The sequence below is a fragment of the Capricornis sumatraensis genome, chromosome 14, assembly GCF_032405125.1.
Source record: "Capricornis sumatraensis isolate serow.1 chromosome 14, serow.2, whole genome shotgun sequence".
Lineage (NCBI taxonomy): Eukaryota > Metazoa > Chordata > Mammalia > Artiodactyla > Bovidae > Capricornis > Capricornis sumatraensis.
The window spans coordinates 78476198-78498488 of record NC_091082.1 but is presented as its reverse complement, the minus strand read 5'-3'; the positions used below and the strand labels follow the sequence as shown (position 1 = coordinate 78498488).

The 22291-nt window shown below is 38.1% G+C and overlaps 1 protein-coding gene and 1 pseudogene across 2 annotated transcripts in view; both read left to right on the top strand.

The window, feature by feature from the left end:
• Positions 1–22291, top strand: part of PPP2R5A (protein phosphatase 2 regulatory subunit B'alpha) — a 75904-nt gene that overhangs the window by 11850 nt on the left and 41763 nt on the right. The window lies entirely within an intron of this gene.
• LOC138090939 (U6 spliceosomal RNA) lies at positions 1639–1739 on the top strand (annotated as a pseudogene).

The following is a 22291-nucleotide window of genomic DNA, read 5'->3' as shown; positions in this document are numbered from 1 at the left end:
ATGTGGTCTTTAAGGTATCTGGTACAAGAGCACTGACATGATTTGAAATTTCCTAACTAATGACTTTTTTTGTGCTGGTGAGGATCACTACTCACTCAACTTTTAAGGTTTATAGATTTTTTTCCCCAAAGTTAATTTCATTCATCTAAACCCAGAACCCATTTTAGTAATTGGGATAGCATTAAAGGAGAGTTGAAATTCACCTGAATATGTTAAAAGTGTGTTTACAAAGGAATATATAACATTTTAGTCATTTTACAGCTATCTTCTGGAAGTATTAATAATACCATATTTCTTCTAGTCAGCTTACATTTTAATTTTTAAAAACTTTTAGGATATACCTCTAGAGAAATTAATATAGTGTCATTGTTGGCCTTCACATGAAGGAAAAACTTTTCCATTTAAGTCTTAATTTAACATTTTCAGAATTCCTGTTTAGGGTCAGATTTCTTTTTCCCCCAGTTTTATTACCTCCTCTGATTCTCAGTTGAACTTTGCATCCTTTTATGAAGTGCCTGTAAAGTAAGACTCCAGTTAAATGTGTTTAAGTAAAATAGTGTGATCACTGGGACAGAGTACCATCCGGTAAATAGACTGAAGTTGTCTTCCTGCATTATTGATGAGTCACAATCACTTTGGGCTGGTTGGTTAACCCTTCTGAACTTCAGTTAATCATTTTTACTTGTAAGAATAGTATTTTCCCTTGATAGTCTTGAAGATGAGTTGGTCTTTAGTGAGTTAAAGACTTTGGATGACAAAGACAGGTTTATCAACAAAAATAATACATTTGGGAAATAATAGATTTTTGATAATCTTTGAATTTTAACTTTTTTAAAATTGTAAAAAGACAGGGATGAAGACTAGCTTATTTTTTTTTATATGTGTTTAGCAGGGTTGTCAACCCTGGCTGTGCTCTTAGTTTTAAAAAACATCAGTGCCTGGGTCTTACCCTCAAGTGACTCTAAATAAATTGGTCTAACTAGGTTGCAGGCATTTGTATTTTTGAAAGCTCTCAGAATGATTCTAATGTGCAGCCAGGGTTGAGAATCACTGGTTTGACATTATCTGTCTATTGATTTAATTCATTAATTGAGACTTTATGCTTTTCTCTAGATATTCATGGCTCATTACCCAGCCTGTTAACATTTCCTGCCCTCACTTCACCTGCTGCTATTTACTTTTCACTCTCTTAACTTTGCTGCCCCCTATGGCTAATCAGCTGCTTTCCTGAAGGGGGAGAATGCTGTTGGATTCTGGAGTTTTAGGCGTGATCTTTTGTAGTTTGTTGTAGTTAGCGTAATTAAAACTCCGCTGTTATCCTTTGATACAAGGTGATCAGGTTTGTTTTTTTCTGTGATTTTTGGAGCTGTGGCTGAGCTGTCAAGCAGAAGTGAGAACATAAGAAAGCAGTTTGCCTAGTTTTAATCCCGTCATCCAGGGTAACATAATCCCAACCAATCTGGAATGTAAAACTGTTTGCTGGATGTTCACAGCAGTGTTCCACCTCTTGAAGATTTAGGACTAATATAACTATTGTATAAATTGACTATTAGGTGTTGAACAAATGAGATATTGTTGATCATAACTGTGTTTTTGATAATGCCTTATATTTATTTAGCATCAAGAAATGTTTTTCTTGTGGTTGCCTTGGCAGCACATATACTAAAATTGGAACTATAGAAGATGAGCATGGCTTCTGCACAAGGATGACACACATTTGTGAAGCATTTCAGAATTTTGCAGAATAAACAGCATTTTGAGGCGGGGGGAGAGAGAGAGAAAGAAATTTTTTCTTCAGAGGGTTTTCACATCTGTCCTCTAAATCTTGACCATAGTCTTTAACTGAAGGTAGGGCAGCAGTGACCTGGGGCTGTTTACATTTTATAACCGTATCTTGTCTTTGGCCTTTCTGCCAGCCAGTTTGAATAATACCCGTGTTTTCTGATTTGCTGTTTTGAGTCAGTTTCAGTCATTACCTAGTGAAGTCCTCTCTCCAGAATGAGATGGTAAGATTTTTGTGAAAGCAGAAGTCACCTGTGTTTTCGTATCCTGTTATAGTACCAAAGTACAGTGTTCTGTGCATAACAAGTATGATCATGTAGGCCGTCACTGTTTTGATTAAGAAATTACCTGTTAGCCCTCCCTTTACACCTTTATTCAGGGTTTTTTTAAGTAAATTAATTTTGGGTTTTTAATACCATGATAAATAGTAGATATAGTTTTGGAACAGATGATTGTTTGCTCCTGTATTTGGGGCTTTGCCTGGAGAAGGAAATGGCAACCCACTCTAGTATTCTTGCCTGGAGAATCCCATGGACGGAGGAGCTTGGTGGGCTACAGTACACGGGTCACAAAGAGTCGGACAGGACAGAGCAACTTCACTTTTACTTTCACTTTGACTTCTGGGGCTTTGCCAGTGACGGGTGTGACATGTAACATTATTGCTGGGGAAGGTACTGTGTAAGATCTGTGTGGAAAAGTAATACTGGGTTGACTTCCAGATGTGGACAGCTGTATATAAATACCAGATAAACTGAAATAACTAATTTCCAGTAGTTTCTAAATTTAAGGTTCAGTATGTATTTATAAGGATGTCCTTGAAGGAGATGAAAGGAACAGATTTTAAATATATAATTACTTTTAGTGCAGTATTATGTAACAGGTAACCCTCGTGATGTGCCAAAAGAGTTTTACTGGACAGACTACATTTATATGAAATAAGTTGTACTTGTCTGAGCAGAATAAGCAGTTTCAGACCACTTTTTATGTATATATTTTTGAACTCTTCCCTGAAGAAATTTATTCATGTGGGTTTTCGTGTGAGTAATGGTGGATTTTAGAAATTGTGCAGTTTTGATCATATTTCTTAAAGAAACCTATTAGGGTTTTCTGGTAGTTTGCTGAGTATCATAGGTTCACATAAAATCCAGAGAACCTATTTCTAACTCGGATACTGAAGGCAAGGGATTTCTTGGGAACTCACTCCTCCTACTGGAATGGTGCTGCTAATTGCATTTACGGTTCCCTTACTGTGCTGTTGTGTCTAGTTGAGCCTCCCAGTGCTGAACGGGACCTCAGGAGTCATTCTGGTTTAGCTTTCATTGGGAAAGAGTTTCATTGTTCTTCAGCAAAAGAGACATAGATGTATAGAACAGTCTTTCGGACTCTGGGAGAGGGAGAGGGTGGGATGATTTGGGAGAATGGCATTGAAACGTGTAATATCATATAAGAAACGAATCGCCAGTCCAGGTTTGATGCAGGATACAGGATGCATGGGGCTGGTGTACTGGGATGACCCAAAGGGATGGTACGGGGAGGGAGGAGGGAGGAGGGTTCAGGATGGGGAACACATGTACACCCGTGGCGGATTCATGTTGATGTATGGCAAAACCAATACAATATTATGAAGTAACTAAGCTCCAATTAAAATAAATAAATTTATATTTTAAAAAAATCTGTGCAGGAGACCTGGGTTCGATCCCTGGGTTGGGAAGATCTCCTGGAGGAGGGCATGGCAACCCCCTCCAGTTTTCTTGCCTGGAGAATTCCCCATGGACAGAGGAGCCTGGCAAGCGACAGTTCACGGGGTCGCAAGAGTTGGACACGACTGAGTGACTAAGCACACACGCACACACATAAAATAAACATCTTATTTTCTCACCACAAGAGCCTTCTTTAAGGTAGGGAGAAAAAGTATAGGGTTTTTAAGCTCTTAGATGCTCCCTCAGAATCTGCTTAGTTAGTGAGTAAACTGCACAGACAATAACTAAAAAAATGTTAGCTCTATGAAACCAGAATTTTTTAAAGACTGGACTTAACTTGTAGTAAAGGAGTGTAAAATATTAACTCTAGCTTCAGAAATGATACATTTTCTCTGTTTGATTGGTCTTTGCCTTTGATTCACACTCACTGATAAAGGATGTTCTAGAATTATAATTATTATCAGAAGGTGATAATTATTTGAACTTATGGTTAATCCTATGCCTTTAAATTTATAAAGTAAAAATGATGAGACAGTTTTTGTCATAAGCTCTGAATTTTGATTTAGCAAAGAGGGGTGTCTTTAAAACAATTTTCTAAACAAACTTTTCTAAAGATAAACATTTGTTGAAGTCATAAGTAAAATAAAATATAACTTCTATAGGGATATATGTTTTTTTTTCACTTGCAGTACCATTCTTCTTTTAATTAGCCAGAGGAAAAATATTTTGTTTGCCTGCTGTGAAACTGGAAATATGCTTTGCTTTCAAAATCTAATACATGGATTCATGTCAATGTATGGCAAAACCAATACAGTATTGTAAAGTAAAATAAAGTAAAAATTTAAATTTAATAAAGAAAAAATCTAATACAGAAATATTTTCCTCTTTGATGTTCATAGTGCTTAAATTTTAGGTGAACCATTGTAGAGGTTAAAATTTTACTCAGTAAAGTTAATAAAATGATGAATGCTTTTTCTTTTGAAATGTCTTTAGGAGCCTGTGGTCTGGTGGGGTACATCTAGACATGTAAACTGGTGGTTTCAATTAGCGACAAGTGTTGTGATAAGAGTAAGCAGTAAAAGCCTAGGGGAGTGTGTAAGGGACTCAAGTCAATTTTGTGTAAGAGGAGAAAGATCAGGGAAGTCTCCCTGGAGAAAGTGACAGGTAAGCTGAGACCTGCAAGGCTAGACGTGTTAGACCAAGATAGGTGGGTTCTAAGAAGCCTGCCAAGGACAACGTGGGCATCCTTAGAGGTAAGTAAGTGGCTGTGATGTGCTTCGTCTCTTTGCATGCCCATGGGCTGTAGCCATGGGATTCTCCAGGCAAGAATACTGAAGGGGGGTTGCCATGCCCTCCTCCAGGGGATCTTCCTGACCCAGGGATTGAACCCTGGTCTCCTGAATTGCAGGGTTCTTTACCATCTGAGCCACCAGGGAAGCCTGTAAATGCTGGCACAGTAACACAAGCAAGAGCTAATGGTCTCCTTGTCTAAGTAGGAGTGAGTGATATCACAGCAGGGACTTGGAAAGAGGGAAAAATCAATGATGATACATTCCTGACTTGGGCAACTAGATGTATAGCAGCAGTTTACTGAAAGGGAAAAAGAGTAGAAGATCAGATGTGGGAAAAGATAGTGGTTCTACATGTGGGACGGGTTGAACTACCTGTGGAAATAGAAGTGAAGAGTCAAGTAGGAAATTAGATATTTGGGTCTGGAGCTAAGTAGAAAGAGCTGTGCTAGGAATCAGCATTTAGAAACTTTAGATTAAAGATGATTTTTGAAGAGATGCAAGTAGAAGCAGCTGCTTACTGGAAATGTACAGTACAAAAAAAGGGCAAAGAATATCATCATTTAGATGATGATCAGAGGAAAAGGAGCAACAGCTTGAGTGGAAGATAGGAGAGAGTAGGGACAGGAGAGGGTAGGGACAAGGTGGTCAAAGGAAGAAAATGTGTTTTTAAATAGGGATGAGGTGGGGCTAGTAGCAGTCAGAAGAGTGGCTGACAGGTCAAATATTTAAGAACTGAAAAGCTTCCATGGGTTTGGTAGTCTTCAGGCAACACTGGTGACTCGAGATGCATTTCAGAGGGTTGATGATCTTGAAACCAGAGTTCTCTAAGGTGGGGAGTGAATGGAAATGGAGAGCCAAGTCATTAAGTATGGACATCTCTTTCAAGAAGTTTGACAAAAAAAGTATCACTCGAGCTGCTGGGTGGAGAATGGATTGTAGCAGAACTAGGTTTTTAGAAGGAGGACCAGTCAAGAGTTTGTTTTAATAGGCTAGATGAGATATGATATGGCTAGGGCTGGGTGGTAGCAATAAAGATGGAGAAAAGAAATGTGTTCAAAGTACAGCTAAGCTGGGACCTGTCGACGAGTTATATGGAGGAGATGGACAGACAAAGGTAGGAATCAGAGATATTTCTCAGGTGTTTTAGCTTGGACAGCTGCTGCTGCTAAGTCGCTTCAGTCGTGTCCGACTCTGTGCGACCCCATAGACAGCAGCCCATCAGGCTGCCCTGTCCCTGGGATTCTCCAGGCAAGAACACTGGAGTGGCTTGCCATTTCCTTCTCCAGTGCATGAAAGTGAAAGGTGAAAGTGAAGTTGCTCAGTTGTGTCTGACTCTTCGCGACCCCATGGACTGCAGCCTACCAGGCTTCTCCGTCCATGGGATTTTCCAGGCAAGAGTACTGGAGTGGGGTGCCATCGCCTTCTCCAGCTAGCTGAGTGCTTAGATCTACCACCACTGAGAAGGAATACATTAGGAAAAGAACCAATAAAGAGGAAAAATTCAGAGTTATAATTTAGACATTCTAAGTTTGAGATGTCTTTCAGAAACCTGGGTATAAATATCAAATAGACTTTTGGATGTGTGAATCAGAGAGTGCCCATTGGTAATTTCTGTAACTTCTAAACATGAATTAAAAGATGTTGAGATTGTTTATTAGAAAATGTTAGTAGTTTGAGATGCTGACCACTATATCTTTTGGCCAAAATGGGATTATCTAGCCCCATTGAGTGCAGTGTCTGTACAAGACATCATATAGTGGTAAGATATCCTTGATATATGTGTGAGGTGATCACAAAATATGTTGGGACAGATGCGTGAATATGGTAAGTTATTTAATTGACTGTTTTCTGCCTTTAGACTAGAAGTTAAATACTTCAGGACCTAAGAGCCATAACTTCCTTCCCAGTATTTAGGCATTCAGTGCTTGGTTTTAATATTTATTGAGTGAAATAATGAAGCCAATGCTATTAAATTGATTTAAAGAAAAACACCATTTTGTGCCATGCAGTAATTTACAATTTTATAATGATTTATAATTGAGTGATAGTTTACGTACAGCTCCAAATTGAGCATTTTGTTGATGAAGAAACCAAAACATATAGGTTATATTCTTGTGCAAGTCATTTATAACTTCATCTTCTCAGTTAATTCCTCCTCTTTAATGTGAAACTGAAGATATGTATTGTCTGCAGTAAAGCAAAATTAGCACTTTATTTTTTATTTTTAGCTCTTTATGTTCTAAACAGTGCAAAGGAGAAATAATTGAGAGCCTTACAAGAAAGATACTGATTTCTTACAGGACCTGGGCAGGTAGGCCAGTACTGAACATAGGTTTTTCCAAGACCCTGTAAAGCAAAAGATCTTTACGTCTCAAATTCTCCTGGAATAAAAATGCTTTGTTGATCTTCTTTGCAGGTCTTCCTTTCAGCACAGTTCTTCCATTTTTTAAGTAACATAAAGTTTTTCTGTAGAAGAAATTGGAGAGTATCTGTTTTGTGAATGAGTACTGAGAAGCAAGATGAAGTGAACTTTTATCAGTTAGCACATTTGTGTCAGCTAGATTTATAATTTGGTGTCTCTACTCAGTTAAAAGTTATAATCTGTAATTAGCAGCTTTGAGGAATTATGGAATTATTATGGGATATCACAAACTGATTAAATTCTGTCCACTTATTTTTTTCCTCTCTGTTCCCCGCTACACGTGCTATGTACAAATAGTTTTGAAAAAAAATTTTTTAACTGTGACCACGTTAACATTGTACTTTCTAATCATTATTTCCCAATTCAAGGAAGGAAAATAAATTGCAGTCAGATAATTGAGACTTGAGTATAATAAAAGTCAACTGGGCCAATTCATCTTATCACTTGACTGCTAAATTCCACCCCCAAAACTGAAGTTAGACAATATGTCATCTCCTTAAGTAGTTATCTACATACATTTGTGCTCCCAGACTAAATTTGAATCCGAAGTGGAAATAAAGTAGCAAATGTGAGAATGAAATATTTTAAAGGTGCATTTAATTTTCACAGTATTCTCTTCACAGGAAATTTCTATGATTCATGTAAGAGAGGTTAAAAAAATAACCCAGCTTTTACATACCTACCAGATACCTAGGCACTGATTTTGGTACTTCATATAGTTTGATAATTCTGTTTTTAATTTGTACCACCTGGGTAAGCTTACACATAATATATTTTAATATTTTGAGAACTGCTTTAAAAAAAATCTAGAAAAGTAGTTTCTTCTGTGGAATAAGAATGACTATTTTAGGATACAATACTTGCAATGAGTCATGAGTAATCTCAGTTTTCATGGTTTTCTAAAATAAACTCATTTAAAGACTATGCAGTAAGAAATGTCATATTCTTAACTTCCCTATTTCTTGTATAATGGCTTTATTATTTTTGTATAAACTTACAGACTCACTCTTAAAAAACAAGCCAAAAGAGAATCTTAAAAGATAGAAAGTAAAAATCCCCAGCCAGAAGAAACTTCTAAAAATTTGAGCATCATCTTAGATTTTCCATTAGTGAGATCATATAATAATGTATGCTGTTTTATAATTCATTACTTTGACTTTAATAAAATATTATAAATAGCACATTTCTGAAACAAAAAATGAAATCTATTTAGAATTGTTTCTGACTATATTTTATTATTTTTGGAAATGCTGAGTCAAATAATTCTAAATCTTGATTATGAAAATTCCTTATATTATCCATAAAAGGAGATAAAATAATTTCTAAGAGTAGTGGTTCTTTATTTTAGGGAGATTATACATGGATCTTTTAGAAAATCTAATTGAATCCATCATCTTCTCAGAAAATATATACAGTATTTTATATATAATTCCAGGGTCCTTGAATTGCACCACCACCACCACCCTAAAGCCCATCTCTGGTCAGATAGAGGAGGGGAGTAGGTAGGGTATTTTGTGGACTATCATAGGACTTGCTCTAGAAACTTCAACAACCTTGTTAAAGTAAGTAATCCTTTTTCTTAACACAATAGCAGGTGTTTCTTATGGGATGCAGGTAGAGTTAGCTAAAAGACGAAACTCATCACAGCTATCAGAACCATCTATAAAAACACTTCATACTTCTTGTTCCCCAGAGGCCCCAAATGAAACAGTTTAGTTCAATTCAGTTCAGTCACTCAGTCTTGTCCGATTCTTTGCGACCCCATGGACTGCAGCACACCAGGCCTCCCAGTCCATCACCAACTCCCGGAGTTAACCCAAACCCATGTCCATTGAGTCGGTGATGCCATCCAACCATCTCATCCTCTGTTGTCCTCTTCTCCTCCTGCCCTCAATCTTTCCCAGCATCAGGGTCTTTTCCAGTGAGTCAGCTCTTCGCATCAGGTGGCCAAAGTATTGGAGTTTCAGCTTCAGCATGAGTCCTTCCAATGAGCACCCAGGGCTGATCTCCTTTAGGATGGACTGGTTGGATCTCCTTGCCATCCAAGGGACTCTCAAGAGTCTTCTCCAACACCACAGTTCAAAAGCATCAATTCTTTGGCACTCAGCTTTCTTTATGGTCCAACTCTCACATCCATACATGACCACTGGAAAAACCATAGCCTTGACTAGATGGACCTTTGTTGACAAAGTAATGTCTCTGCTTTTTAATATGTTGTCTAGGTTGGTCATAACTTTCCTTCCAAGGAGTAAGCATCTTCTAATTTCATGGCTGCAATCACCATCTGCAGTGATTTTGGAGCCCAGAAAAATAAAGTCAGCCACTGTTTCCTTTGTTTCCCCATCTATTTGCCATGAAGTGATGGGACCAGATGCCATGATCTTAGTTTTCTGAATGTTGAGCTTTAAGCCAACTTTTTCACTCTCCTCTTTCACTTTTATCAACAAGAGTGCTTCTAAAACCTTTACTGTATTTAACGAATAGTAGGCTTTATAATCAAATTAAGCAGATTGATAGAGATATTCCATTTATTCTCCTAGGAGCCTCTTTTCAGTATTCTGCTTCTCAAGGTTCTACATTCCGAGAGATCCATGTAACATGCTTATCTTCATTTAAGCTTATCTTCACTAGCTTATCTTCATTTCTTGTTCTTATCTACTTTAAAGTGGTTTTTTTAATTGGAAAAAAAAAGTAACATAGTGAACTTTTTGAGATAAAGATTGAGCAGTTACTTAAACCCTTCTGTAGTGTAGTAGTTCTGGACATACTCATATTTGAATGGTAGTTGAGTAAGACATGTTAATATTTATGTTTTAATATCTGTGTCTTTAAAGTTTTAGATGGTGTTCTAGGGGTTTTCTTAAAATGGTATATACAGTTGTATATTAGAATGTATTATCAGACTGGTAGGGTGCATATATTCAGATTTCTAAAATGTGATATCTACAATTTTTCCAGCATTTTCAATTTTAAGGAATTCATAGACCCTTAACTAAGTCATATTTAGTTACAATGCTATGAATCATTTGTTAATAAACATTTCCGTTGTTACTTTGTAATAGCTTGATCCTCTAAAGTTTCAAATAAAAGCTGATTTTAGACTCCTAGTTATTAATGTTCTAGGGGTATTGCCAAAAAAAGCTACATGTCCTATATTCTGTGCCAGTTTCTTAAATTAGAATCTTGGATTGCATCCTCAGCGTGTCACTGTAGTGGTATTGCTGGGTTGCTATGATACGGTGCTTGTTCTATAATTTGTAGCATGAATCTTATATGAGCGCCTACTTTAGATTTCAAATATGTGAGCAGCAGTATTTGGAAATATGTTACCTTTTTTCTTTTAAGAAAAATTATACCTATAAAACTGTTATTTCTGTTATGACTTCTGATACCTAGACCTTCAAACTGTTCTTAAATGTAAAATAATGAACAACTTGAAATAATTTAGTTATCTCTTTGAAGTTTAGTATATCATATTAACTTTTATGACAGTGGACAAGAAGAGGAAGATTTTTTGATAATGAATATTTTAAGATTTCAATGTTCTCGGTATTTGAGGTCTTGAAAGAAATGAATGTAGACTAGATTTTCTGATAATATTCATTTAAGACAGTACCAGTAAAACCATATGACAAGGGAAAACTCCAGGTTATATTGCTGTTCTGAATGTAATTATTTTATTCAGTGTACTGTTCTTAAAACCAGCCTTACATGGCCATATTAATAAGCTATTATTATCATCTCTTTTAAAAAAATGTTATTGAAGTATAATTTATTTGCAGTGTGTTAATTTCTGTTGTTTGGCAAAGTGATTTAGTTATACATGTATATATGTATATATTAACTTTAATATTAAGGACAGTATTATATATTATCATTAATATTATGGGCTGTGATCAACCTAGACAGCATATTAAAAAGCAGAGATATTGCTTTGCCAACAATGGTCCATCTAGTCAAAGCTATGGTTTTTCCAGTAGTCATGTATAGATGTGAGAGTTGGACTATAAAGAAAGCTGAGCACCAAAGAATTGATGCTTTTGAACTGTGATGTTGTAGAAGACCCTTGAGAGTCCGTTGGACGGCAAGGAGATCCAACCAGTCTATCCTAAAGGAAATTAGTCCTGAATATTCATTGGAAGGACTGATGCTAAAGCTGAAACTCCAATACTTTGGCCACCTGATGCAAAGAACTGACTCACTAGAAAAGACCCTGATGCTGGGAAAGATTGAAGGCGGGAGAAGAAGGGAATGACAGAGGATGAGAAGATTGTATGGCATCATTGACTCGATGGACATGAGTTTGAGTAAGCTCCAGGAGTTGGTGAAGGACAGGGAAGCTTGACATGCTGCATTCCATGAGGTCGCAAAGAGTCAGACTTGATTGAGCGACTGAACTGAAACTGTTCATAGTTTATCAGAATATTGATTATAGTTCTCTGTGCTATAAAATATGACCTTGTAGTTTATCCATCCTATATATAATAGTTTGCATCTGCTAATCTCAAGCTCTCAATCCTTCCCCTCTGCACTCTCCTCTTCCCCTTGGCAACTACAAGTCTGTTCTCTATATCTGTAGCCTGTTGGATTTAATATGTTTATTTGTGTTATATTCTAGATTCCACATGTGAGTGGTATCATATGATACTTGTCTTTCTCTTTCTAATATACTTCACTTATTATAATAATCTCTAGGTACATCCATGTTGCTTCAAATGACATTATTTCATTCTTTTTTATGGCTGAATAATAGTTCATTGTTTGTGTGTTTGTGTGTGCATGCATGTGTGTGTATATATAAAATACTACAGCTTCTTTACCCATTCATCTGTTGATGGGCATTTTGATTGTTTCTCTGTCTTGGCTATTGTAAATAATGCTGCTATGAACATAGGTGTGCACGTATCTTTTCAAATTATAGTTTTGTCTGGGTGTATACCCAGCAGGGAGATTGCTGGATCATTTGGCAATTCTAGTTTTTTGAGGAAACTCCAGACTGTTTTCCATAGCAGTCGCACAATTTACATTCCCATTAACAGTGTAAAAGTGAAAAGAGAAGTCGCTCGGTCTTGTCCGACTCTTTGCGACCCCATAGACTGTCGCCTTCCAGGCTCAGTCCATGGGATTTTCCAGGCAACAGTACTGGAGTATATTGCCATTTCCTTCTCCAGGGGATCTTCCCAACCCAGGGCTTGAACCCGGGTCTCCCACATTGTAGGCAGATGCTTTACCGTCTGAGCCACCAGGGAAGTACTTGTAGACTTTTTGATGGTGGCCATTCTGGCCTGTGTGAGGTGGTACCTCATTGTAGTTTTGATTTGCATTTCTCCAATAATTAGTGATGAGGAGCATCTTTGCATGTGCCTTTAGGCCATCTGTATGTCTTTGGGGAAAAGTCTGTTTAGGTCTTCTGCCCATTTTCCAGTTGGGTTGTTTGTTTGTTACTGAATTGTGGAAGCTGTTGGTTTAATATTTGTTTATTTTGGAAATTAAGCCCTTGTTGGTTGCATCATTTGCATATATTTTCTCCCACTCCATGGGCTGTCTTTTCATTTTGTTTATGGTTTCCTTTGCTGTGCAAAAGCTTATAAGCTTGACTAGGTCCTATTTGTTTTTGCTTTTATTTCGGTTGCTTTGGGAGACTGACCAATCACTGATATTATTTCTGTCAGAAAAGAAAAGAAAATTAGTCTCTCAGTCGTGTCCAACTCTTTGCCATCCTGTAGACTGTAGCCTGCTAGGCTCCTCTGTCCATGGAATTTTCCAGGCAAGAATACTGGAGTGGATTGCCATTTCTTTGTCCAGGGGATCTTCCCAACCCAGGGATCAAACCCCGGTCTCCTGCATTACAGGTAGATTCTTTACAGTTTGAGCCACCAGGGAAGCCCCAGTAAAATTTCTGTCAGAGAATTTTTTTAAACTTTTTATTTTGTATTGTGGTATAGCTGGTTAACAAAGAGTGTTGTGATAGTTTCAAGTGAACAAGGAAGGAACTCAGCCATACTTATGTATGTATCCATTCTCCCCCAAACTCCCCTCCCATCCAGGCTGCCACATAACTTTGAGCAGAGTTCCATGCACTGCACATAAGGTAGGTCCTTGTTGATTATCCGTTTTAAATGTAGCCGTATGTACTTGTCCTTCCCAAACTCCCTTACTATCCCATCCCTCCAGCAACCATAAGTTCATTCTCCAAGTCTGTAGGTCTCTCTTTCTGTTCTGTAAATTCAACTGTATCATTTTTTTTTAGATTCTACATATAAGGAATGTCATACAGTATTTCTCTTTGTCTGTGTCAGAGAATGTTTTGCCTGTGTTCTTATTATTAACTCTTACATGATGGTTTTTAATTTTCATTTACATGTTCCATGAAATATAAAGGCAATATAAAGACAAAGCAAGAATATTCTAAGCATCTGTTGTAAACATGTACATTTATGGTGGAATGAAGTTTGTGTGATTATTATGTGTATATGATCTTTAAACTGTAATTTATCCTTAAACTTTTACTCTCTTTGAATAATATCTTAGGTATTTGACATAAAAGTATTTTAGGGACTGGATTAAATTTTTTAAACATCTTTATTTAGATATGATTTATGTACTATAAAGTTCATCTTTTAAAGTATATAATTCAGTGGCTTTCGGTATATTCACAGATAAGTGCTACTGTCACTGTAGTCAATTTAGAACATTTTCATTATCTCAAAAAAAATGTTATACTCTTTAACTATTACCTCCATTATCCCTTCATCCCTGCCATCCCTACACTAAGCAGTCACTTATCTATGTTCTGTTTCTATAGATTTCCCTATTCTAAACATTTTGCATGAATGGAAGCATACAATTATGGCCTCCCTTTTTTTTTTTTTTTGGCGTGCTCAATTGTGTCCGACTCTTTGTGATCCCATGGACCATAGTCTGCCAGGCTCCTCTGTTCATGAGATTTCCCAAACAAGAATACTGGAGTGGGTTGCCATTTCCTTCTCCAGGGAAATGGCAGTAGTTGTGACAAGAAAAGAAAGTGAAAGTGAATGTCGCTCAGTCTGTCAGACTGTTTGCAACCCCATGGACTATACATGAATTCTCCAGGCCAGAATGCTGGAGTAGGGAACCTTTCCTTTCTCCAGGGGATCTTCCCAACCCAGGGATCCAACCCAGGTCTCCCGCATTGCAGGCAGATTCTTTGCCAGCTGAGCCATAAGGGAAGGTCAAGAATACTGGAGTGGGTAGTCTATCCCCCAGCAGATCTTCCCGACCCAAGAATTGAACTGGGTCTCCTGCATTGCAGGCAGATTCTTGACCAACTGACTAGGACTTTTTGTCTTTTCCTGACCACAGCCTCAACTTTAAATTCCAGTGACTTTCCACTAACTGCTATCTTGTTTTCAACAATGCAGTGGAGCATCATTGTTCAGCAATCCAATCAAATTCAGGCTCCTTTGAAGGGATAGTTCTTGATATTAGTGTTCGATATTTGTTCTGACACCAGGAGGGCTCCTCTAAGCTGCTCCTTTATCTGATATTATCTTGCAAACTCTCCAGTCTAGAGTTTAGCCTTATATCCTCATTGAATCTACAGATCTGTTACCTTTTACCACAACTGCCATTGTCTTGAGAGATTCAGCTTAAATTTAAGCTTGAACTTTTCATGCTCTGTTGAAAATGAAGCCAATTCCTTTGGGAAGAGACAAAACAGCCGATTTATGGCTTGTTTCTCCCTCTTCCCCAGGCAAAATCTTGTGAGCCAGAGCTCTGGAGCTAGGAGTGGGGAAAATGGCATGCTTCTCTCTGAGGAACAACCCATTTCAGGAGCTGAATGTGAGGTGGAGAGGGGGCAGGCGTCTGAGATTCTGTTGGCTTTCCTCTTCCAGTATGGAACTACAACCTTATAGTCCAAGACTAAGGTAATTGGAACCCCAGTGTTCTCAGTGGTTCTGCACCAAGAGTAGAGTCTTTGTCCCATGGATCGAGGTTGGGTAGAAGATCGGACTTCTACCCAGGTAGGAGAAGCACGTCTACCGTTCTTGACAACACTGGCCTGGGAGTTGACCTCAGCAACAGGTAGCTGTGGGCAGAATGAGAACTGCCAGCATTCTGCTCCATACCTAAAGAAAGCTGTCTGGGAGCTGGAGGTAGAGGTATCCTTGGGTGTACCTCTCTGGAGTGGAATTTCTGCCTAGCTGAGCTGACAGGAGAAAGGGAGAAAACTATCTTGGTTCAGATACTAAGATTGGCTTTTCGCTTCAGATATTCATAGATACTCTTGGATAGATGATTCCTCATTTACTTTTCGCCTTAGGATTATTTCCAGAGGCTTTAAAAAGTTATTTTTTAAATGATTTTCATCAGTTTCACTGGAGAGCAGGTCTGGAGCTCTTAAGCTTGTTTTGCTAAAAGTTGATCTCCCTGTGGACTAAAAGATTTAGCTTCTTTTATAGTAATAATTTGTACCTTACAATTATCTAGAAATTCATAGCTTGCAGGTATATAATAATGCCAATAAATTTGAAAACTTAGAGGAGAGGAGTGGGGAAAATCCCTTGAAATAAACAAACAGCTTTCTCAAACTGACACAGGAAGAAACAAAAGTCTGAGTAAGTCTTACATCTATTTAACTGAGTCCTAATTAAAAACCCTGGCAAGGACAGTACAAGGAAAAGTGATTACAGACCAAAATCCCTTATGAACATAGATGGAAAAATCTTATACACAAGATTAGTAAATTGAATTTAGCAGCACATAGATAATACCTCATGATTATTGGGATTTATGCCAGGAAGCTAAGGTTGGTTTACATTCAAAATGATTTGCTGAATATTGATAGAATAAAAATGTCCTACTGTTACTTCAGTACAAATAGAAAAGTAGAAAATTCCTTTTCTGTATAGTTAGCTTCTTTCTAGTACTTTTCCATGCAAATTCCAGCCATTCAGGAGCCTTGATCTGCAGTGTCTGTTTAGCTCAGTCTATTTGGCGTTTGCTATTTTGAACCTGTATTGTTTCTTCCTGTACTGCAGTTACAAATAGAGCTGTTGCAGTTGTGGAACTCACTCTCTTTTCCTTCTCTCAGAAATAGCAGTCCTGTACTACCTGTTTTCCAGCATCTGAAGACAATTACCTCATGTATTTTGTCCAGTTTTTAGTAGTTTACTATAGGAAGATTGGTCTGCCAGAAACAGAAGTCTTGCCCACAGTTTTTGTCAACCTTATGCAATAAGTATGAAATGATATATGGCATTTCATACATAAACTCATATATACAGTTTATATATATTTACATTTTTCTCCTTAACTAGTGTGGTTAAATGTCTTGTCTTTATTGGTGCTTTGTGTTTCACATGCCTTTCTGTAGGTTTATTTTCTTTATCTTACTGATTTATAAATTTTGTGTGTGTGTGTGTGCTGGATGCCATTCAGAGTTGTTTAGAAAACTCTAAATACTTCATAATTTTCCTATTCACATTTAATTTTTTAGTTCTCTTGGAATTAAATGTATAAATAAGTGAGGGAATCTAACTTTTTAATATGAATAGCAAGTAGTCTTTGCATAATTTATTTTGAAATTCCCCATTGACTTTTTTTTTAAAAAACACACCAATTCTGTTGTATATCTTCTATGTATGGCACGTATTTGTAGGTGCCTTATTTCCCTAGCCTGTGGTCTTTTTGTCTATTCCTGCACAATACCGTTTAGTTTTAATTACCTTGTGTAATAAGATCACTGTTCCCTTCTTTGTCTTGAAAATCATCTTGGCTATTCTTGGTTGTTTGGTTTCCCAGATGAATTGTGAGAGCAACTCTTCAAGTTCTAGCAAAATACCCTGTTGTAATCCAAAATGTATCTCTGTTAGTTATGTCTTTGATATATTTCTTCAGAGTTTTATAATTTTCCTCATAAAAGTCATGTTTTGTTCTTTGTTAGATCTTTCAAATCACTTGCCCCTGGAACCAAGTCACCATATGATGAGGAAGCTGAAGCCATATGGAGAGGTCACATATGGGGGTTCTGGCACTAGCCCTAACTAGTCGTTCAGCCAGAGGCCAGAATCAACTATAAGACATATGAGTGATTGAGCCTTCATATGTTTGCAGTCCCTAGTTTTCTAGTTTTTTTAGCTTGAGGACTTAGATACCATGAAGCAAAGATAAGTTGTCTGAATCTCTGACCCAATGAAATTGTGATAGATAATAATTCTTGTTTTAAGCCTCTAAAGTTTGGGATAATTTGTTATTAAGCAGTAGAAAATTGGGCTTCCCTGGTGGCTCAGAGGTTAAAGCATCTGCCTGTAATGTGGGAGACCTGGGTTTGATCCCTGGTTGTGAAGATCCCCTGGAGAAGGAAATGACAACCCACTCCAGTATTCTTGCCTGGAGAATCCCACGGACGGAGGAGTCTGGTGGGGTCCATGGGGTCTTAAAGAGTCGGACATGACTGAGCGACTTCACTTCTTTCACTTTCAGTAGAAAATACACTGGATACCATTCTGGTTATGATTTGGCTTCTCCTATAAGCAAGAGAGTTCCAGAAAAAGCATCTACTTCTGCTTTGTTTGACTATGCCAAAGCCTTTGACTGTGTGGCTCACAACAAACTGGAAAATTCTTCAAGAGGTGGGAATACCAGACCACCTGACCTGCCTCCTGAGAAATCTATATGCAGGTCAAGAAGCAACAGTTACAACTGGACATGAAACAACAGACTGGTTCAAAATTGGGAAAGGAGTCCATCAAGGCTGTATACTGTCACCCTGCTGATTTAACTTATATGCAGAGTACATCATGTGAAATGCCAGGCTGGATGAAGCACAAGCTGGAATCAGGATTGCTGGGAGAAATATCAGTAACCTCAGATATGCAGATGACACCACCCTTATGGCAGAAAGCAAAGAGGAACTAAAGAGCCTCTTAATGAAGGTGAAAGAGGAAAGTTAAAAAGCTGGCTTAAAATTCATTCAAAAAACTAAGATTAGTCCCATCACTTCATGGCAAATAGATGGGGAAACAATGGAAACAGTGACAGACTTTATTTTCTTGGGCTCCAAAATCACTGCAGATGGTGACTGCAGCCATGAAATTTGACACTTGCTTCTTAGAAGAAAAGTTATGACCAACCTAGACAGCATATTAAAAAGAAGAGACATTACTTTGCCAACAAAGGTCCACATAGTCAAAACTATTGTTTTTCCAGTACAGATGTGAGAGTTGGACCGTAAAGAAAGCTGAGCACTGAAGAATTGATGCTTTTGAAGTGTGGTCTTGAAGAAGACTCTTGAGAGTCCCTTGGACTGCAAGGAGATCCCACCAGTCCATCCAAAAGGAAATCAGTCCTGAATATTCATTGGAGGGACTGATGCTGAAGCTGAAGCTCCAATCCTTTAGCTACCTGATGCGAAGAACTGACTCATTAGAAAAAACCCTGATGCTGGGAAAGATTGAAGGCAGGAGGAGAAGGGCATGACAGAGGATGAGATGGTTGGATGGCATCCCGACTCTATGGACATGAGTTTGAGCAAGCTCTAGGAGTTGGTGATAGGGAATCCTGGTGTGCTGCAGTCCATGGGGTCACAAATAGACATAACTGAATGACTGAACTGATAGGTCTGCTTAAAGTTTAACTGGGCTTCCCTGGTGGCTCAGTGGTAAAGAATCTGCCTGCCAATGCAGGAGACGTGGGTTCAATCCCTGAGTTGGGAAGACCCCCTGGAGGAAGAAATTGCTACCCACTCCAGTATTCTTGCCTGGGAAATCCCATGGACAGATATAGTACTTGGAATAATTTATCATCCTAAATTAATAAACTAGCATTTGTGACTATGTCACGAGCTTGGCTAATTTATATTTGTATTTTATATGATAAGAAATCATGTATCTGCATGTATAAGACCGAGAAATAAACTCATTGAAAATTCACCATGAACATCATGTTTCTTGAGAAACTGACCTTCCTCTCTTGAGAATGAATTAACATACCAATGTGGTTGAGACTGAAAGTTTTCATGTATTCCATGATACTTATATAGTCAGATACAATTTGTACTGTTAAAAAACCTGAACTTGTCTTAAATACCTGTTAATTTGGTGGTACAGTCTTTCTAAATAGGTTTCATAAACTGACACCAAAGAGTACAGTGTAAAACTTCCTTACATTTTTCTAAAGACTCTAATTTACTTCAAAAACTTCTTACAAAGTTCGCTAATATCAAATGAGTCAGGGGATAAGCTAGGTTCTGTACTCAACTATATAGGTGTTACTTTTTTCTCAAATAGTTTATTCTGTGAACCTTGAGATCTCTTGTGACTCCAGCAGAAATCCACCTTGGAAGTCATGTTGCATCACTTCCGCAGTATTCACTCTGTTCCCTGGAAGCAAGTCACTTTAGTCCAGCCCACATTGACGGCAGAAGTAGACTCCACTTTCTGAAGAAAGGAGTATCAAATAATTTGTGGACAAATTTTAGAACTACTGCGCTTGCTAGTTTGCAGTAGCTCTGGGCTTCCCTGGTGGCTCAGACGGTAAAGAATCTGCCTGCACTGCAGGAGACTTGAATTCTATCCTGGGTCAGAAAGATCCCCTGGAGAAGGAAATGGCATCCCACTCCAGTATTCTTGCCTGGAGAATCCCATGGACAGAGGAGCCTGGTGGGCTATAGTCTGTGGGGTTGTAAGAGTCTAACACAACTCAGAGACTAACACTTAACACTGCACTTGATAAGCTTGAAATTAGTACAGAGGAAGTTTTATAAATTAATGATATTAGGCTTAACATATCCTGATTCTCTGTCTCACAGTACAAGGTATAGTTGTGTTTAGGTCCTGGTAGACTTCAAATCCTTTGACTAAAGTTTTCTCCTGCAAGAGGAGAGAGTGGGATGAATTGAGAAAGTAGTACTGACGTATATAAGTAACATGTTTAAAGTAGATAACTAGTAGGAAGCTACTGTTTAGCACAGGGAGCTCAGCTCAGTGCTCTGTGATGACCTAGAGGGGTGGGAGAGAGGCTCAAGACGGAGGGGATATATGTATACATAGAGCTGGTTCACGCTGTTTGTACAGCAGAAACTAACACAGCCTTGTAAAGCAGTTATCCTCCAATTAAAAATTTTAAAAAATAGTTTTTTACTCATTGAGTAGTGTTTGCATGGGCACTGTCTTTATTTGCTTCTAAAGAAAATGAAGAAATAATGATGGGAAAGTGCATTCCAGCCAGTACATGTGCAAACAGGCCACCTGGGGAACTTGGAACTGTCAGCATGAATGGAACTTAGGATGTAAAGGGGGAATGATGGGAAGTGAAGTTGGAAAGGTAGTGCCCCTCAGTTTCTCCTTCTCTCCTTTCACCCTCAGCTTTTGTCATCTTTACATTTTTAAGGTTAATATTTTCTATGGCCATAATTAAGTTTTATATAAATTGTTAAGTTAATTCTAAAAGTTGAAAGCCAGTGGGCAGGGTTTATGTGTGACTGCATAGGCTCCAGAGCTAAATAATATATATCCTTTCTTATTTAGTTTTTTTAAAGTATTTCCTGGAATTTCTAATTATCTGTTTTTTCCCACCTTTAACATACTCTCAGTTTTTTCCTCCCAATCTCCATGTGATAAGATACCCTAATGATTCTGCTTTAGATACCAGTTTCTTAGGGCCTTTCCTCCTGCTCTAAACTGATCCAGTTTTTCTCTAGGTCTGCTTCTCTTGAATTTCTGTAATTCCAGGATTCCATTCCTTTCCCTTTCTCCCTATTGCTGCATCATGTCCTCAGAATTTCCTATAAAAGGTTGTTAGAGGGTGCTAAGTTTTCCAAGTAGTTGCATGTCTGAAAGTACCTTTTTTGAACCTGTATCCTATTTCTGCTTTATTGATTATGCCAAAGCCTTTGACTGTGTGGATCACAACAAACTGTGGAAAATTCTGAAAGAGATGGGAATACCAGACCACCTGACCTGCCTTTTGAGAAACCTATATGCAGGTCAGGAAGCAACAGTTAGAACTGGACATGGAACAACAGACTAGTTCCAAATAGGAAAAGGAGTTCGTCAAGGCTGTATATTGTCACCTGCTTATTTAACTTAACATCACAAGAAATGCTGGGCTGGAAGAAGCACAATCTGGAATCAGGATTGCCGGGAGAAATATCAATAACCTCAGATATGCAGATGACACCACCCTTATGGCAGAAAGTGAAGAACTAAAAAGCCTCTTGATGAAAGTGAAGGAGGAGAGGGAAAAAGTTGGCTTAAAGCTCAACATTCAGAAAATGAAGATCATGGCATTTGGTCCCATCACTTCATGGGAAATAGATGGGGAAACAGTGTCAGACTTTATTTTTTTGGGCTCCAAAATCACTGCAGATGGTGATTGCAGCCATGAAATTAAAAGATGCTTACTCCTTGGAAGGAAAGTTATGACCAAACTAGATAGCATATTCAAAAGCAGAGACATTATTTTGCCAACAGAGGTTCGTCTAGTCATATGGTTTTTCCAGTGGTCATGTATGGATGTGAGAGTTGGACTGTGAAGAAAGCTGAGCGCAGAAGAATTGATGCTTTTGAACTGTGGTGTTGGAGAAGACTCTTGAAAGTCCCTTGGACTGTAAGGAGATCCAGCCGGTCCATCCTAAAGGAGATTAATCCTGGGTGTTCATTGGAAGGACTGATGCTAAAGCTGAAACTCCAATACTTTTGCCACCTCATGCAAAGAGTTGACTCATTTGAAAAGACCCTGATGGTGGGAGGGATTGGGGGCAGGAGGATAAGGGGATAACAGAGGATGAGATGGTTGGATGGCATGACTGACTCGATGGAGATGAGTTTGAGTGAAGTCCAGGACTTGGTGATGGACAGGGAGGCCTGGCGTGCTGAGATTCATGGGGTTGCAGAGTCAGACATGACTGAGAGACTGAACTGACTGAACCTTGTTATCAATATCAGAGGTATTTTGAAGCAATGATAATAAGTATGAATATAGTGGTATTTCAAGTCTATTATATTGGCCTAGTAAAAATAGCCAAGTGAAAACAATATGTGACCTTACCACCTGAAAGTGCTAAATTGCCATATTGAAACACCACTGAGTATACTTCATTTGCAAGCATGCTT